General features: G+C 35.3%; 1 long non-coding RNA gene across 1 annotated transcript in view; it reads right to left on the bottom strand.

Moving 5' to 3' along the window:
- Nucleotides 1–1847: 1847 nt before the first annotated feature.
- Nucleotides 1848–19120, bottom strand: part of LOC150093713 (uncharacterized) — a 36950-nt gene continuing 19677 nt past the window's right edge. The window contains exon 3 of the long non-coding RNA XR_016550315.1: nucleotides 1848–1908. This is a non-coding gene — a long non-coding RNA (uncharacterized LOC150093713). The remainder of the gene's footprint in view (nucleotides 1909–19120) is intronic.

Here is a 19120-nt window from a genome sequence, read left to right on the forward strand (position 1 = left end):
GCATTCTTGCATTTGTCTCTATATTCTCTAAGAGCACAAGCTGACTTATTTGACAGGAACTTTTGGTATGTTTTCTTCTTTTCCTTCACTGACTCTTTAACTTCCTGTGTCCACCAGGGAGTTCTGATTTTTTTATCCTTACAGATAACCTCACCACATGCCTCTCTGGCAGAACCAATCAATGTTTTCTTCAGAGTTTGCCACTGAATCTCCAAGGTTTGATTCCTGTTCTCAAACTCTTTCATTTTTCTTCAACAATCTTTGTGTATTTTAGCCTACAGTTCACATCTGCGAGCTGCTCAACTTTTATTCGCTTTAAAACTTTCTTACATGTTATTCTTTTCAATATGAAATTCAATTTTATCCTGCTCAAGACTAAATAGTGATCACTTCCAATTTCAAATCCTCTGTACACTTTGGTGTCCTGCACCAGGGAGAAAACATCACTATCAACAATAACGTAGTAAATGAGACTTTTCTTATTCCTAGCCTCTACTCTCCATGTGAATTTGTGCACATTTTTATGTTGGAACATGGTGTTAGTAATAACCAGTCCATGTCCTGAGCAGAAATCCAACAGATATTTGCTATTATTATTAGCTTTGCTCTTTTCTCCAAATTTTCCCAAAATATTTTTGTATGTCTCACAATCATTTCCTACTCTGCTATTTAGATCCCCAACAAGGACCAACTTTTCATTTTTCATTGTGTCAGTTGCTTTTTCTAAAGCCTCAAAAAATTCCTCCACTTCCAACTTAGTAGAACCTTCTGTGGGACCATAGAAACAAATAAGTCTCATTTTCCAGTTCCCCATTCTCATATTTGCCCACATTACTCTACTTGAGACTGACTGCCATTCAAGAAGATTAGCCTCGTATTTTGTGTTGAATACTATGGCTACTCCTTCTTTTCCTTGATTGTCATTGCCTGAATATAACATTTTGTATTTATTGCTCAGAAAGATCTCACCAGTTTTGGTCTTTTTTGTTTCAGTTACCCCTATTATGTCGATCTGGTACTTATCTAATTCCTCAGCTAGCTCCATTTCTTTGCCATTCAGGCTTCTTACGTTGATAGTACCGATCTTTAACTCTGGTGATGTTGAGTTGGGGTTTGTTTTCAGATTTGTTCCAGTAGCTGATTTTTCGCTGTTCGCCCTGGTTCCCTGGCGAAAACAACGGGGGCCTTGTTTAACTGGGCGACGCCCCAGCCGGCATGAAATTTTGTCATGTTGTACCATCATTTTTTATTTTGGTTTAACCAATAAGAATACAATTTGGTCGGCTAAATCCCAAATTGCCAGCCCATCCTCGTTCGTTCAGTATCCAAGTAGATACCCAACAGGGTGCACCACGAGAAGGTGAGGATTGGACATTAGGTCAGAAGCTCTGGTCGGTTCTCCGCATTCCTTTAAAGGCTATGTGGAGGTCTCCTCTCAGTTATACAGCTTTGACCCTTAAGCACCCCACAAGAAGTTCTTGGCAAGTTCAATTTCATTTGTAATGAAGTGAAAAAATTTTCTACTTCATGCTAATGAGCTGGCCAGGAAGTTATAAAATTAACCTCCTTCGAATAATACTTTCCCCAACAAAAAAGCTTTACATTAATTACAAGAAATATAAGTAATATGTGGAATTAAACTCACAATAAAGTAACCAACAACAATTTAAGATACATAGATACATGTTGAAAAACTGTATAATTTAACTCAAAATAATGTCTTAAGTTAAAAGGATATTTTATCATGAGATAAGTACTATTTTTTATCATTAGGGATACTGTAATGTAAATATACACTGAGATAATAATTTTCATTTAAAACAGATAAATACTTGCCTGCATTATACTTCGTGTGACAATAAATAACTGTCGTAGCTTTAAAATATCATTTTCTTCTTGCGGATCAAACTGAAACCAAGAAAAATAGTCATATTAGTCAAATGATACAAATAACTCAATTTAAATAATAATAATAAAAACAATTACAACAAAATATAAGGGAAAGTTACCTTAAATTAACATTATCAGTAGAGATAATGATTGCTTACATTAAAGAAGACAGCAATGTTGTCATTTACTACACATCCTATCCTAATTTATGTTCACGCATAGACCTACACATTTTACCATATAGGTATTCAGAACTGAAATCCCACAGAATAGGTTGGTTACTCCTTATTCCTGGAGGTGTCCTATGTCTGTAGAAGCATGTGTTCAGGGGGATGGTTTGCCTTTTGGGGGACAAAAAACCCAAGTTTCTGGGTGAACCCCCCCCCCACCTTCGTATGAGACTGGCTAGCTCACCTTTCATTGAAAGAGACCAGATAAAGTTCCTCACATCACTGATGGGAATCGAACACAGGTCTTTCCGACCAAAGGGCTTTGTCTATACTGACGGAGGCTTGGACTACACATATAACTAATAAATGTGTGGTTTCCAACCCATTTCCACCTGACTATGCTATGTTCGTACCAACAGTGTTACATTTTCTGGCTTAAACATATGTAACATATGCAAATTTATATGAACTTGATTTTAAATGAACAAAGAATCAGAACAAGTTGAGTAAAACAGGAATTTTCCTAGTCAATGTAACCACCAAAGTAAGCAGTGCAAGTCAAGTCCATTTGTTGACACAGTAAGGTTGCTTATAGCAGCTTCCACATTCAGGCATGATTGCCAATGTGTCTGCAACAAAAAAAAATTGTGCTACTGATAATTATTGTTATCATGAGTAAAGAACTCATGGGTAGGGCTCCAGAAATCCACTTGCCACAGGTGACTTACTACAGACAAGTGGCAAGTGAAGTTTCAGCCTTGCTATAAATGCATTCAAAATAAATGTTTCCTTGTTTTCAAAGTATAATTAACGTTTTTTTTTTAATTATTTCAAAACATCTCATTCATTATCAAGTTATGTGATCACAGCAAATTCCAATGAATGTGATAAAGAAATTTTATTTTCAACCAGGAGATAGTATCTTATATAATTAATGTAATAAGACAATTCACTCGTAGATAAATTTTGGCACAGCGAACAGTCTAATTGGCACTAAGATACTTTCAAAGATATGCCTTGCCATTGTTTCCAAAATAAGAAGTAATTGCAATCTATGACAACAGGTGGCCTATTCATCTCTCATCCTCTGATATAAACCCTCTGTTAGAACTACCCTTTATCCAAAGATCGATTAATTTTGAAAATAGTCAAGCATTCTCAAAGATTTTAATTAGCATAACTTGCAGGTTATCACATTCTTATAAAAATCAGAGATACCATTAAACAAAAAAAAAAAAAAAAAGAAAACTGATTTTCATTTGTTTCACTGCCAACTGTAATATAAAATGACACAAATTTATATTCTTATTCTCCCAACACCCCTTTAAACCTTGCATGCAGTTGTAACATAGTAATGACATAAACTTATTTTCACGATTCACAAAATGAATTAGCTTAGAATAATAGTGTTAATTAAAAAACTGCATTTATTTTATGAAAATGAGTCAGAGATTGGATTGCATTATTGACATGACATAACATTGCATGAAAAGTTAGTCTGCTCCATTGCTAGTGTAGATCATTTTCTGTTGTTTATGTAAAATTCATTATTTGTTTTTACTGTTGAATTATTTTTATAGATAATTTATAAAAATTCATCCACATTATGGACAACAAATGAAAGCAAATGCAAACTACACTTTTTAGTTTTGTGAAATGGATTAAAACTGGAGGTGAGGTTAAGGGATCAGAAAGTATCAAAACCCTGAAAAATAATTGTCATCAACTAAAAACAATTAAGACATGCTTTCCAAGAGAAATGGCTCAAGGATTTCAAGTGGGGATGTGCAACAAAGACGAAGTTGCATTCTGTAATTTTTAAAAATATATCCTCAGACTGTTGACAGATGCTCTAGATTACAACCAGATATTCGAGATACTTATAATGTGGAGACATTTAGCATGAGGCATTCAATTTTCATAAAAAATGCAGTGACAGATTTTGCCAGAAAACATTTGGGTAAAGATGATGATCACTTGTAAAGATCACTTGGGTAAAAATGATGGCGGAGGTGTTGTGCCCATCTAGGATAGAGGTGAAAGGAGCAAATACTGATAGTGGTTTTGAAGAAGTATGGTGTGAAGTAGAGGTAGATATGAAGGATGAAATGTTTAATAGGATGATGCTGATAATGTGGAAGGCAGTGAGAAAAAAATGTTTAGACAAATTAGTCTGGCTAATAAGAAAAGGGTAATCATTATGGGTGATTTTAATTATGATAATATAGAATGGAATGAAGAGACGGCATCAAGAACTAAAGAGAATGATTTTGAGTTTTTCTTGAGTTTTTTAAGAGATAACTTAAGTTTGAACTTAAGGTAGTTAGCTTAAACTTAAGCTAACTACCTTGAGCAGTAAGTAAAAGAGGCCACACGTGGATCGAGGATCTTGGATTTGATTATCTCAATAGAAGATATTGTTGTAAATGAAGTGTCACATCTTCCTTCAGTTGGTGAAAGTGGCCATGAAGTGATTACTTGGGTGGTGGCAACCATATCAGGACTTCTGTGAGAAAGATTTATATGCAGAGCTATGAGGCAGGTGATTATGGCAAACTCAGGAGGTAGCTTGCAGTGATATCATGGAATTAGGAATTACATGGGAAGGAAATTAATGCTGCTTGGTCTCTTCTCACGAATTATATCGCAGAGAAAATGACTGAGTATATTAAATAGGGTAATCAATTCAGGAAATAAGGGTGATTGTGGTAGTAAAAGGATGTTGCAGTTTCTATATACTAATTCCAGAAGTATCAGAAACAAGGAGGAGGAGTTTTGGGCATTGGTGAGTGCAACCTTGCCAAAAGTTACAGACATTGGTGAGACTTGGCTAACAGTAGATGATGTAGTTACAGAGATAGAATGTGAAGGGATGAGTATTTTCAGGGAGGATAGAGAAGATAGGATTGGGGGGGGGGGGCTGATCACAGCATATGAATTGCAGCTAAACAGAATAGGAGATTGCTGAGAGAGTTGCAATTCATTTGAAGCAGTCTAGAGTATAAATAGATTACAAGCTGTGTATCACAATGATGGCACTGTACGCCAGGAATAGATGAAGCTAGAGATTTAAGAGTGGTGGTAATTAGAGAGTTAAAGTTTAGAGGACATATTGCTAAGATCAAAGCCAGTAAGACAAAATATGCAGTTGGCTGTTGCTATAGACCTGAGAGTTTCAGGGGTGATTTGGAAACATGCATCACCAAATTCGTACAATGAGTACAAGTCAAGTGATTATTATGGGGAACTTCAACTATGGAGATATAGACTGGAAGGAAGAAAGATCAATGGCAAGAAGAAAATGGAATTTACACACCTATTAAGACATAATTACTTGAAGCAGCACGTGATGGAGGGGGAGTTGGGGTGAGAGAGAGTATTGGACCTGGTCATAGGATTGGAAGAGCTATCCATAAACTAGGTGATCACATTGCCTCCAGTTTGTGAAATTGACCATGTGGTCTTGACTTGGGAGATGGTAAAACATGAGGAACATTCTGTTGAGAAGAGGTATATGTGGAACTATAAGGCAGGTGATTATGACAAGCTTAGGAGGAAGCTTGAATCTGTGCCATGGCATAAGGAAGGGAAGGATGTTGGTAGTGCATGGGATATAGTTAAGGGTCATCTAGAGGAAGCAATATTAAATTGTATACTTAAGGTAAGGTTAACCAAGTAAGAGTTAAATAGATGAGCAATATCATTAAGCATGAGTTGCAGAAGAAGAAAATGTTGTGAAGGATATATAAGGAGAAACGTGACCAGCAAACTCATGAACATTACAAAGGTCAGGCAAGAAAGGTGACCAGCATGATAAGGAAGACAAAAAATCAGATTACAAGCAAAAATCTAGCCAAGCAGGCCAAAGGAAATCCAAAACAGTTCTTTCGTTATGTGGCAAGTAATAGGAAGGATGACTATGGAAGATTATATTCAATGAGTGCTGCTGATGACATAACAGAAGCAGATAAAATACTTGATTTACTAAGTGACCACTTTGCAAGGATATATCATCCTAGTGAGGTTACTTCTTTAACCTATGTGACAGATATTAATGTGGGAACAGAGGTAGATGAATTGGAGGGTCTTAGGATATTGCAGAATCTCAATGTAAATACAGCTGTGGGATTAGATGGGATATCAGATCAGGTTTTGCAAGAATGTGAAAGGGAACTAGGCCATGCCTCTGACTATTCTCTTTAATTTAAGTTTCAGTTCTGGTTCCAAGGAGTTACAAGAGTTCCAAGGGAGTAGTAAGAGAACAAAACAGTTTCCTTGCTTAAGGAAGATTCTAATACCGCAGTATCAAATTAAAGATCAATCGGTATCTCAGGAGTAGTGGTAAAAGTACTGGAAAACTTGATTACAAAATCAAAAAGAGAATTCAAGAATGGGTGGTGGATAAGAATATTATACTGTATGAGGGGTAACATGGCTTTGTTAGGGGTCAGCCATACCTTAGTAATTTATAACTTTTTATATAATAGAGTGGCAGCTGAGTTGGATAAAAATAATGGCTATGTGATGGTTCTACTGGATTTTGCAAAGGCATTTGACACCACATGGATCTGTGTTATGCAAATTAGAAAAAATGGAGATGGATATGACAATGTTTATGTGAATAAGAGGGTGGCTGCTGGACAGATATATCTGCTGGATCGAAAAGTGGTATGTGGAGAAGGAGCAGAATCCAGGCAAAAGCAGGTGACTAGTGTTTTGCTACAAGGTTCAGTATCAGGACCACTACTATTTAATTTGTACATAAATGATATAGGAAATAACTTGAAAGGAATTATTCAGCTGTTGCCAATGATGCAAAATAAGTAGAGTAGTAGTTAATCAATTTGATCTGGAAAGCTTATAGGTCGATTTAAATAGGCTGTCAGTATGGGCAAACAATAATGGATTTCAGTTTGATGTGGTGAAATGTAAAATTATGCATTTTGGGATAAATAGATTACAAGCTGTGTATCACAATGATGGCACTGTATGCCAGAAATAGATGAAGCTAGAGATTTAAGAGTGGTGGTAATTAGAGAGTTAAAGTTTAGAGTACATACTGCTAAGATCAAAGCCAGTAAGACAAAATATACATGGCACAGATTCAAGCTTCCTCCAAAGCTTGTCATAATCACCTGCCTTGTAGTTCCACATATACTTCATCTCAACAGAATATTCCTCATGTTTTACAATCTCCCAAGTCAAGACCACATGGTCAATTTCACAAACTGGTGGCAATGTAATCACCTAGTTTATGGATAACTCTTCCAATCCTATGACCAGGTCCAATACTCTCTCACCCCAACTCCCCCCTCCATCACGTGCATCACAGTTGCTACGGTTATAGTTAAGGTTGCTCATAAGATTACTTGGCTGTTGAAAAATAAACTAAGAAGTAGAGATAAGAAAGTTATTTCTCTTTATAAGAGAAATAACTTTATAAGACCTTGATATGTCCACATCTGGATTATTGTATTTAGGTCTGGTCTCCTGGGATTCTTGAGAATGAGGAAGTGGTGGAGAAGTTTCAGAGGCAAGCAACCAAGATAGTCAGTGGTCTTTGGAATGTTCCCTATGCGGATAGACTAAGGATATGTGGATTGCTGAAATTGGTTGATAGGAGAAAAAGAGGAGATAAGATAGAAACACTTACGTTACTTGAAGGTTTTTATAGGATCGATGCATGGGAAATGTTTCGTCACTTGGCTAGAGGGGCCACAATAAGAGGTCATCCTCTTGTTGTGGCTCCTCCCACATGTCCTCACACCCCTACTAACCACGCATTTATTCAAATTTTTGAATAAATATGTGGTTAGTAGGGGTGTGATGATCAGATATTTTGCTTGGAAAGTTGTAAATAAGTGGAATGGGTTGCCAAAATCAGTTGTGAGTGCTTCGTCTGTTAATGGGTTCAAGGAGTGGTACAATAGATAATGTAGATAGATTGGGTCTCCCACAATATCTTCAGGCTGTGAAAGTGCCCATACAATAATAATAATAATAACTTGGCCTCTGCTTTACAAATAGCCATCATATCTTTTACTTTCATCCCATTTTATTGTTGCTCTGAGACCTATCAGAAACATTTACCACTAATTTGTTGATATCTACTGGAGTAAAGGAAAATGCCAAGAACAGATCACTAACTGATCAAATTTTTGTATTAACTTATCTCTAAGATAAAGACGCAATGATTCTGCAGAAATCTAGCATATAAAACTGAGTAATCCAGGTGGTAATGCTGATGATAAATCATTATAAATATACACAATTATTATTATTTAAATCGAATATCTCCAGGAAGTCAGTTACTCATCAAGGGAAACCACATAATACCCTCACTGGCTGCCATAGCTGTTCCTGAATTCAGTCACACTACTTGCACAACTTTCTGCACAACTTTCTGATATCTGTCCATTGGCCATCCTCTTATCCATGCTAACAGCTTATAATCAAATCACATATCTTCCAACTTGTGCAACAGCCTTCCATGCCTAAGATAAAAACAGTTGCACAATAACAACACTTATGTAATGAAAATAATCATTAAATGTAAAATTTTCAGCTAACTTTCAGAGCCATTTTCAATGCATTCGAAGTGTGTTCTATTTTATTTGCGTGCATTATAATGGCTTTAATACTTATCCTAATTCTGCATTTAATAAACGCCATTTTCCTTAATGAGATGAGCTAATGCCTTTTATTCCTTTATAGGGAGTAGACAAGGCCTTTTTTTTTAACCCTATCTAGCTTTTTATGGAGAGTGAGTGGGCAGTTCAATCTCCACTGGTAGCCAATCAGAAATAGCTGGTCCATCACTATCACTAATCATAAGCAGCAACCGATGAATTGACGGGCAAACAAGTGCTGCCATCTCTTGGTACCTAATCCTAACAGGATATGTTACTGTATGAAATAACGCAAGTTTTACGATCATTTTCTTGAGTTTATAGGAGGAAAAAACCTGCTTGCCTGTGCCAGAGATCGACTAACTCAGGAACCGATCAGAGATAAGCTTAGAAAAACTTTCTCCAGTCAGTGACTAGACTTGAAATTAAATCTACCTTTGGGTAGCCTAGTATAGATAGGAATCTGCAAGTGCCACTTCCACTGAGTTGCACATCTAAGTGTTATTATTCCATAATTATTTTTATCATTATGTTGTCCAGTTACATCTCTATGTTTAGTTTCAGTATCTCATTACAAGCCTTAGCAAACTCAAAAAGTAGCATGTTGTATCTATTCCCTTTATTTTAGTCAACTGTAAAATTATTATAAAATATGAGCAAGTGGTTTAAATATGACCTGCTCTTAGTAAGCCCATGCTGTTCTTTGCAAAGTATACATTTTATATCAATCCATTTCTGTATGCAAACTCTTACAAACTTTTCCAAAATCATGAATTCACCACCATTTCTCCTGAGGAGATGGAGAAGATGAAAAATATGGGAGTGATGGTGGATACAGGCTTGAAATTTCATGGATATTATGCTTAAATTGTGAAGAAAACACAGCAGATTATGGGAATGATGTGGAGAACACTGACATGTAGAAGTAAGGATGTTTTGATTCCATTGCACAAGGTTTTGATCAGGCCACATATGGATTACTGTGCACAAATTTGGTCACCAGTTTTTCAAAAGAATAGTGACATGTTGGAAAGGGTCCAGAGATGATTGACTAAGTTGGTTTCTGGTCTCTGGAATGCAGAATATGAGGACAGACAGGGAATGCAAATTACAGATGCAAGTGGATAGAAGAAAGAGGGGATACGTAATCGAGATATAAAAGTTGGTGAGGAGTAATTACCAGATTAACATGGATTAGATTTTTCATAGAATATCTGGAGATGGGGAGAACAAGAGGTCAATCCTGGAAGTTATAAGGTGGGTGTGAGCAAAGGGGTTGAGGAGTAGATTTTTTGCATGGATAGTGGTAGGTGATTGGAATTCATTGCCTGAGTGTGTGTGTGTGTGTGTGTGTGTGTGTGTGTGTGTGTGTGTGTGTGTGTGTGTGTGTGTGTGTGTGTGTGTGTGTGTGTGTGTGTGGTGAGTGCAGGGACAGTGAATACATTTAAACTGATATGATGAGTTGTGCATGTAAGAATGGGGCCTCCCACAATGAGTCTCCGGACTTCATGGAGGTCTGTTAATAATAATAATAATCAAAATTCTCTTCCCATTGCTGAAAGTGGGGGGGGGGGGATTGCAAAAATAGAACCTGTTCTGTTGTAAGTAATGATGCCCACCACATTACATAATCTAATATGCAGGGCAAAAGGGCAGCTATAGAATGCATATTCTACTGTTTCCCATCTGTAACAGGTGTCACAAATTGGATCTCTGTTTTTGAAATACTTCCATTTGATGGCATTTACTATAAGACAACCTATGCAATTCGTAAGCAAAATTCCTTCTGTTAGAGTATCCCTGGGACTTCAGTAAGTTATTGAAGAGGAAAGGAACATAACATGAGAACTGTGGTGTTTCTGTGTCCTCAGTATATGAAGGCTGAATAGAAATTATAAGACGGTACTGTTAGTACCAAACTATGAAAGTTCATGGTGGAAGAGGTTAAAGATTTCCTTATAACAAGTTCTGCTGTTATAAATGGAAAGAGCATCAATGCCAGAATGCTATAACAATCTTCGAGTTAAGCACAAAATGCTGTAGTATTCGGGGACAATCTTAGCTCTTGGGATATTGTAATCATTTATTCCAAATAGCAGGAAATAAAAACCTAGGTAATAATGGAGAAAGATCTGAACATGCATGATTGGTGTGCAATATTTTATGGATATTTTAAGTATTGCTTAAGCAGCAAAATTTTAATAGTGGAAGCCCTAAACCTCCATGCTTCTCTGATAGTTAAAGAAATTCATTTTCAACTTCCTGATATGTATTATCATATATATATATGTGTATGGATGGAGAAGTGTATATATTTTTACATACTCTCTCCCTCTACACTCTGAGTGGTTTAAATCCTTAAATTCAAAATAAAAAGAAAACATTGAAACTGAAATCCAAATCTAGCTTACACACAGATTCGTATCCCAGAATATCCATATATAACTTGTCTTCTAAATTATCTTTTTTAAACTCATTTAACCCATTAAGAATTTGATTCATCAAACACTTTTTAACCAAAATAAAAACCTTTAATTTACAAAAAACAAACACAAATATATACATCAAAATCAACTACTTATCTACACAAGCAACAACGTATGCTTCAAACTACAAGTTCAAACAACATGAGAAATACTTTTGCTAAACAGCCTTCCTTCAATTACATATGACAACATTCATTATCCTATATGAACAAAACTATAGGAAAGTAACATCACTTGAATGAATCAATTTTCTCCGAAAGTCTCAACATTCTTCTTAAAACCTTATCAACAGTTTTGTCTCTACAGAACAACAAACTTCATACTTATCTCTTCCATGTGAGGAGCAAGTTTGTTACATAGAGAGTAGTCGATGAGTGGAATGCACTGCTTGAGTGTGTTGTGAATGTAGACACACTGAATCAGTTTAAGGCATGGTTGGATGAGCTCTGTGTGTGTGTGTGTGTGTGTGTGTGTGTGTGTGTGTGTGTGTGTGTGTGTGTGTGTGTGTGTGTGTGTGTGTGTGTGTGAGAGAGAGAGAGAGAGAGAGAGAGACTCCATGGAGGTCAGATATTAATAATAATAACATCCTCTCTCGGTCTTCCAAAGCCGTCTTATAATTTCTATTCAGCCTTCATATACTGAGGGCACAGAAACACCACAGTTCTCATGTTGTGTTCCTTTTCTACTCCTGAACAGCTGAATGCCCAGCATAGCTAACATTCTTTTTGCTTCTGCATGATGTACTCGGAAATGAAAATGAGAAACTTCCGCTCAAGTCATAATGTGCCACCATTACTGCTTTCCAGTGTGAGGCTTAAAGCAATGAAGTTCTTTTTTCACAGTGCAGAAAAGTATATTTAATTATAATTTCATGATGAAAAAGCCAGAATTTATATACAAAATACTGCATTATTAATTTTAATTATTTTCTTATTTTTAATTTGTGGGATAGCTGAATTTTAATACAGATATCTTAGACTGGTATCAGCTAGACCAAAAAATTTGCACAAACTTACTATATAATTGTTTTTCTTCAGCTTCTATGACACCTGTAATATTTATTATGTACACCTCAGCAGGGAACATTATGGCTTTAGAAGAAAACAAAAGTAGCCCAATTTTCAGTGTTCTAAGGTTTCAATGTTTTTGTGTGTAGGTTCTTGAACTGGACAGGTGAAGAAAATAATTCCAAGTATCGCGAGAGGTTTCTCTCAGGGGCTGGTCCAAAGGAAATGCCTCCGTGATCCCATCTTCTAAAAAAAAAATTAATTTTATCTTGCCAGCATCAGGTCACTAATTTTACTGAATTTTTCTGACATACCAAAGAGATGGATTTGAATCAATATCCTTCAAACATTTATTGAAGTCTCTTCAGTGGGAGCCAGATCAAGGTTAAATTAATACAGAAGTCATACATTTCCCATATACAATAGACAAAAGGTGTATCACCTTATTATTAAAATTCCTAATTGTAGAAACTTTTATCATTTGTTTATAAAGTAAATTATGCTTGCCAATAAATTCTATTCATGTTTAATCCTTTATACATGTGGCAGGAAAATAAACGTTGCACATGAAATGGCTTCACGACTAGGTTACTTCTGTAAAACAGCTGCTAACTTCACATAAGATTCACTACTTATATAGAAATATTACTTCTGCATTAATTCAACATTAGTATCCCTTCTGGGTCTGGCAACCACACTGATGAGACCTCAATAAAGGTCAAAACTGGACTGGGTAGTGACCCTTCCCATTAAGCACAGCAATACATACTTCTGAAAGTAAGTGTACTTTGCATTATGGGATAACTAAAGCAACTGATATGAAACGTAATAGCCTCTATATATAAATAGCCTAGTTGTGAAGCTACTTCACATGCAAACTTTGTTTGCTTGTACTTGGATAAAGAATTAAATGAGAATGTAACTTCTTGCCAAGTATAATTTAATTTGAAACAAAGTGAAAAAGCTTTTTACAACTATCTCTGATCTACAGTTATGATGAAATGATCTTGCTGCATCACTTGTAAAAAGAAATAATAGCAAGTGCAAAAAAAACTGAAGCAGCACTACAAAATGAAGTCTTAACTCTTGAGAATTTAGACTGCTTCCTTCCTCAAACCATCATCATCATTAAATATCACAAGTTGAAGGAAGAAGCAATGCATCCACTAGAATGTAGGCTTCCTTACAATAGCCTACATCAGAATCGAGGACGAATCCCCAAAAAAAGGACTCTTGGAAAACCAACAATGAATCCCAATGTAAATAGAATACTGAACATAATTATTAAAGAAAACTATCATAAAACATGATAACAATGTTAAGAAAGTTAACTAATTAAACCCAAATTAAGGGTTAAAAAGCACTATAAGAATCCTTAGATATTAAGAATCTCATGAAACAGAATCCATTTCAGTACTAAAAAATGAGGCATTCTTAACAATAAATCTAAGTTTTTTTAGCAACAGAATTTATAGTAAAGCCAGAATATATATATATATATATATATATATATATATATATATTAGATTACTTATTATTTTATTGCTTTTTTTCATTAATTCTTAATTTAGCTTTTAATTAGTTAACTTTCTTAACATTAATTATAATCCCATCTCAAAAAAAAAAAAAGTCACATTTCAAAATATGACAGAAGAGGGAACATGGCAACATTATGGTCAGCAAAACAGCATGTTCTCTGTATGAAGAAAGCATACCGAAATTATCACATTATACTGCATTCCTTACTCCAATAGAATAAAAGTACCACAAATGATGTAAGAAACTCACCTGATAAGGGAAAAAAACTTTCCAAAAAATAATAAAAAAATTTTCTAGAAAAATTCTTCCATATCCAAAAAAGCATACTTGTTTTCAACCAAAGAAAAATGCATATAATCATTTGAGGTGTTATTCAAAATTGACTTCCTATTTTTGCTGGAATGTCAACATAGCGATTATCAAAACTACTATAATCAGCATAATTGCATGGTCATCAGCATTTTAGAAATTATGGACTTTAAAACTGTCTTATAAATAACTCTTTTAATTTCCCGACGTTTCGACCTTCATATAAAGGTCATCATCTGGAGTATATACAAATATACAAGGTCAAGCTGAGTTACATTTCACACAGTAAGCTAAAGAAACAATGATTTCATCACCGGTTATTCTACTGGCATGACCTCTAGTGATAAAACTACAAATTAATTAATTATTTAGAAACTACATCAAAGCTAAATTCTATTTAAGATAACATGAGAGAAACGTTCTTTCTTATAGATAGTTTTCTTACAGTAACAATGATGTCATATTTTTAACATTACAATTGTTATATTAGATTTAGGATTCTGGATTATCTACAGTCCTGTTTATAGTTAACTCTTAGGGAGAAAGGTTCTGTGGGTAGAATATGTGCCTTCCATATGCTTTGGATTTTTAGACCATCATTATTGTTCAGATTGGGGTGATAAGAATCTCACAGGCTTCCTTAAATTTGATTTCGTACTATGTTTTGGTGTGATGTAAACAACTGGTGCTTTTCCAGTCAATTCTATGTAAAGTGTTCAGGGCATGATCAGAAAGGCCAGCTTCATCCTAGTTATTATATTTAATGTGTTGTTTATATTCCTTTTGTCTGATAGGAATTGTGCATCCTGTATGGTAGATTACAGGTGCAATAAATACGGTATACTCCAGGGTGAGCCAGCAGAGGGAGTGGGTCTTTAGATGAGTTTAGTAAGCTTTTTAATTTTGCAGGAGGTTTAAAGGTGGCTTTGAAGTTGTATTTCTGTAGTATTCTATTTATTTTATCTGATGTCCCTTTAATGTAAGGAATGGTTATAGTTTTATTGTAGTCTGGTTTATCTTTGTTTTTTATTGAGGTCTTGTAGAGAATTTTGTTAATAGTGTTTTGGCTGTAACCATTTTTAAAAAAAGTATTGCTGATAACTTTAAACTCGTCTTTCAGTGCTTGTTCATTGGAGCAGGTCTTCAAAGTCCTGTTTTTTAGAGTATTAATGACACCAAGGTTTTGTGTTGGGTGATGGTAGGAGTTTATGTGTATATATTGACCAGTGAAGAAACGGAAGTGTGTTCTGTTTTTCAATCTCAATTGTGAACTGTATGCATTTGTTGTTTGTTTAGATGGCTAAGGAAAGTGTGTAGTATCTGGCGGCCAGATTGCGAAAACATTGTCAAGAGCCCGTGCCTTCTTTTTGTAGGTAGAAACCATTTTGCCATACAAAATAACCAGAACGTAATACATGTGCAAAGACCTCCATGATATCTGGAGAGAATTTGTTCTGTAAAAGGATTGTGTCATTGATTGGGACATTTGTAAAGAGGGCAGAGACATCAAACCTGACTAATAAATCATCTTTTTCTAATGTAATGTCCTTGATTATGTTCATGAAGTGTTGTGTGTTTCTGATATAGGAGGGGGGGAATGACCTACCAACTCCTTGAGTGTTGCCGCTAATTTCTTGGCTAGGTGATAATTCGGGCTGTCTATACCTTAGACTATCAGCCGGAGTAGTGTGTTTTGTTTTATATCTTTTGTAGAATGCAAATTCTCTGGAAACGAGCATAGTATGGAAGTAATTTTTTGACTTATCTTTGGGCCATGTAGTAATTGATTTAAGTAGTTTCTCTGTTTTCTTTTTTATTCTATTGCTTCTAATCTCTAGATTTATTCTAATCTCCAGATTCCTCTCCTTTAAAACCCAAAGTCTGGCTTAGATACGTTGACAATGTTTTCGCGATCTGGCCCCATGGCCCCCAGACACTTTCCTTAGCCACCTAAACAAACAACACAAATGCATACAGTTCACAACTGAGATTGAAAAACCAAACACACTTTCGTTTCTAGATACACTTGTCACACGTCTTCCTTCTGGCAGTCTTTCCTTCACTGTTTACCAGAAACTGACACATAATAGCCAATATATGTGTCATTAATACTCTAAAAAACAGGACTTTGAAGATCTGCTCCAATGAACAAGCACTGAAAGATGAATTTAAAGTTATCAGCAATACTTTTTTTAAAAATGGTTACAGCCAAAACACTATTAACAAAATTCTCTACAAGACTTCAATAAAAAACAAAGATAAACCAGACTACAATAAAACTATAACCATTCCTTACATTAAAGGCACATCAGATAAAATAAACAGAATACTACAGAAATACAACCTCAAAGCCATCTTTAAACCTCCTGCAAAATTAAAAAGCTTACTAAACTCATCCAAAGACCCACTCCCTCTGCTGGCCCACCCTGGAGTATACCATATTTATTGCAACTGTAATCTACCATATATAGGGGAAACAGGATGCACAATTCCTATCAGACAAAAGGAACATAAACAACAAATTAAATATAATAACTATGGTGAAGCCACTCTTTCTGATCATGCCCTGAACACTTTACATAGAATTGACTGGAAAAGCACCAGTTGTTTTCATCACACCAAAACATTTTATGAACGCAAATTTAAGGATGCCTGTGAGATTCTTATCAACCAACCCCCAATCTGAACAATAATGATGGTCTAAAAATCCCAAGCATATGGAAGGTACATATTCTAACCACGGAACTTTTCTCCTTAGATAATCCAGAATCCTAAACCTAATATAACAATTGCAATGTTAAAAATAGGACATCATTGTTACTGTAAGAAAACTATCTATAAGAAAGAATGTTTCTCTCATGTTACCTTAAATATAATTTAGCTTTGATGTAATTTCTAAATAATAATTAATTGTAATTTTATCTGTATTTTTTTTTCCACTAGAGGTCATGCCAGTAAAATAACTGGTGATCAAATCATTGTTTCTTTAGCTTACTGTGTGAAATGTAACTCAGCTTGTCCTTGTATCTACTCCAGATGATGATGCCCTTAACCCCTTAACATACAAAGACGTCTGTGACACGTCTTTTATTTATTGCACCAAAATTGATTTTGAATTTTGGTTTCACATATAAATACAACCGAATATAGAGGCTAGACAATCTTGTGCCTATTTCCTTTCAGCCGAGAAAAGTTGCCAACGGTGTGTATCGGCTATTTCGTTTGCGTTTGCACAAATTCATCATTATTTAAAAAATAATAATGAATTTGATCCAGCAAATCACCCTTGCCCAAAACTGGCCCAAAAAATTGGCAGAAAAACGACCGCTTTCTGATTTTTAATTGGTACGTTAAGGGATTAATATGAAGGTCGAATCGTTGGGAAATTAAAATAGTTATTTATAACATGGTTGTAAAGTTCATAATTTCTAAAATGAACACATTACATAAGGTATTTCAAAATCAATCTGCTGGAATATTATCTAGTAGTTAACAAAACTATTATAATCAGTCATTATATAATGACTTGATTATAACGACAACCAACCTACAATCAGTGCATTTTGATTCATTAAAAATTGATGGTAAAAAAAGTTTTACTCTAAATTTTTAATGAAGTTTCTTGAATAACTTTCTACATACAGATCTGGTCACCTGGATTTCTTGCAAATGAGGAAGAGGTAGAGAGGATCCAGAGGTGAGTATTCAAGATGGTGGCAGGTCTATGGAATGCTCCTTATGATGATAACTTGAAGATATATGGATTAGAAAAATTGGTTGATAGGTCAAAAACAGGTGATATAGTTAAGACAAACAAACACTACAAGGTTTTTACAGAATGGATGCAGAGTAAATTTTTCATAAGTAGTGGGGGATATCTAGGATTCATCCCTGGGAATTGAGTAAGAGTGTGAAGATAGATTGTTTTGCTTGGAAAGTGGCGAATAAGTGGAATAGGTTGCCAAAGTTTGATGTGGGTGCCATGTCAGTGAATGAGTTCAAAGTGAAATATGACAGATATTGCAAAAATATTGGATAGTGCTTGGCATAACGGTCAGGGTCTCCCTCAATGGATCCACAGACTCCATGGATTTGCCCATGTAATAATAATATGCATCATTTGAATGGTTTTCAAACAGAAATATTCTGATTAATCTTCAATGGAAAAAAGTGAACCAGCAATAGGTGTTAAACAACTTAGATCTATGCCATAGTATTTACTGATTCTTCACATATTTTTGCTGAACATTAGGAAAAAAAACATTTCCCAGGATTGTTAATGGATAAGTTCTTAAATATAAAAACTACAACCTTTGATGGCTGTTATAAAACATGCACAGACAAGCATATGTAAAAAATTAATAAAACTTTGTTTTATAAGATATGTGAAGAGCCAAAGGGTTCAATTCGGCGACATATAACTTGTTTAAGTTAAGGGATATTACATCCCATATAGTTTCTTAGCCGAATAAGAAACTCAAAGAGTTTCATGCCGAATATAGTAGAAACTATATAAAGTTTGGCGATTCCAAGCGTAAGCAAATACCTGGATACTGCAGCACTGATCCCAAAGGGTAGTGCAAGCTGGGGCAACTCGTAGTAGAAGTGGAGCAAGCTCCGATCACTATTCTTGATATTTGCCCATAATGTGAACTTAGCTCCTAGGAACTGTATTTTTGTTCACATTATGAGAGAAGGTCACTACCCAGACCGGTTTCGACCTTTATTGAGGTCTCATCAGTGAGTAGCCAGACCTAGTTAATATCAAGTTTGTAGTGAACAGAACTTGTACCCCTTCTACGAGTATTGCCGTGAGGTGCTCTAATAAATTATTAGATATGTGAAGAGCCAAAGGCTTCAATTCGGCAACATATAACTTGTTTAAGTTAAGGGATATTACATCCCATATAGTTTCTTAGCCGAACAAAAATACAGTTCCTAGGAGCTAAGTTCACATTATGGGCAAATATCAAGAATAGTGATCGGGAGCTTGCTCCACTTCTACCACGAGTTGCCCCAGCTTGCACTACCCTTTGGGATCAGTGCTGCAGTATCCAGGTATTTGCTTACGCTTGTAATCGCCAAACTTT

Source organism: Typopeltis vanoorti, chromosome 23 (genome assembly GCF_054136105.1).
Source record: "Typopeltis vanoorti isolate ZY-2024b chromosome 23, IOZ_Tvanoo_1.0, whole genome shotgun sequence".
In the NCBI taxonomy this organism is placed as follows: Eukaryota; Metazoa; Arthropoda; class Arachnida; order Uropygi; family Thelyphonidae; genus Typopeltis; species Typopeltis vanoorti.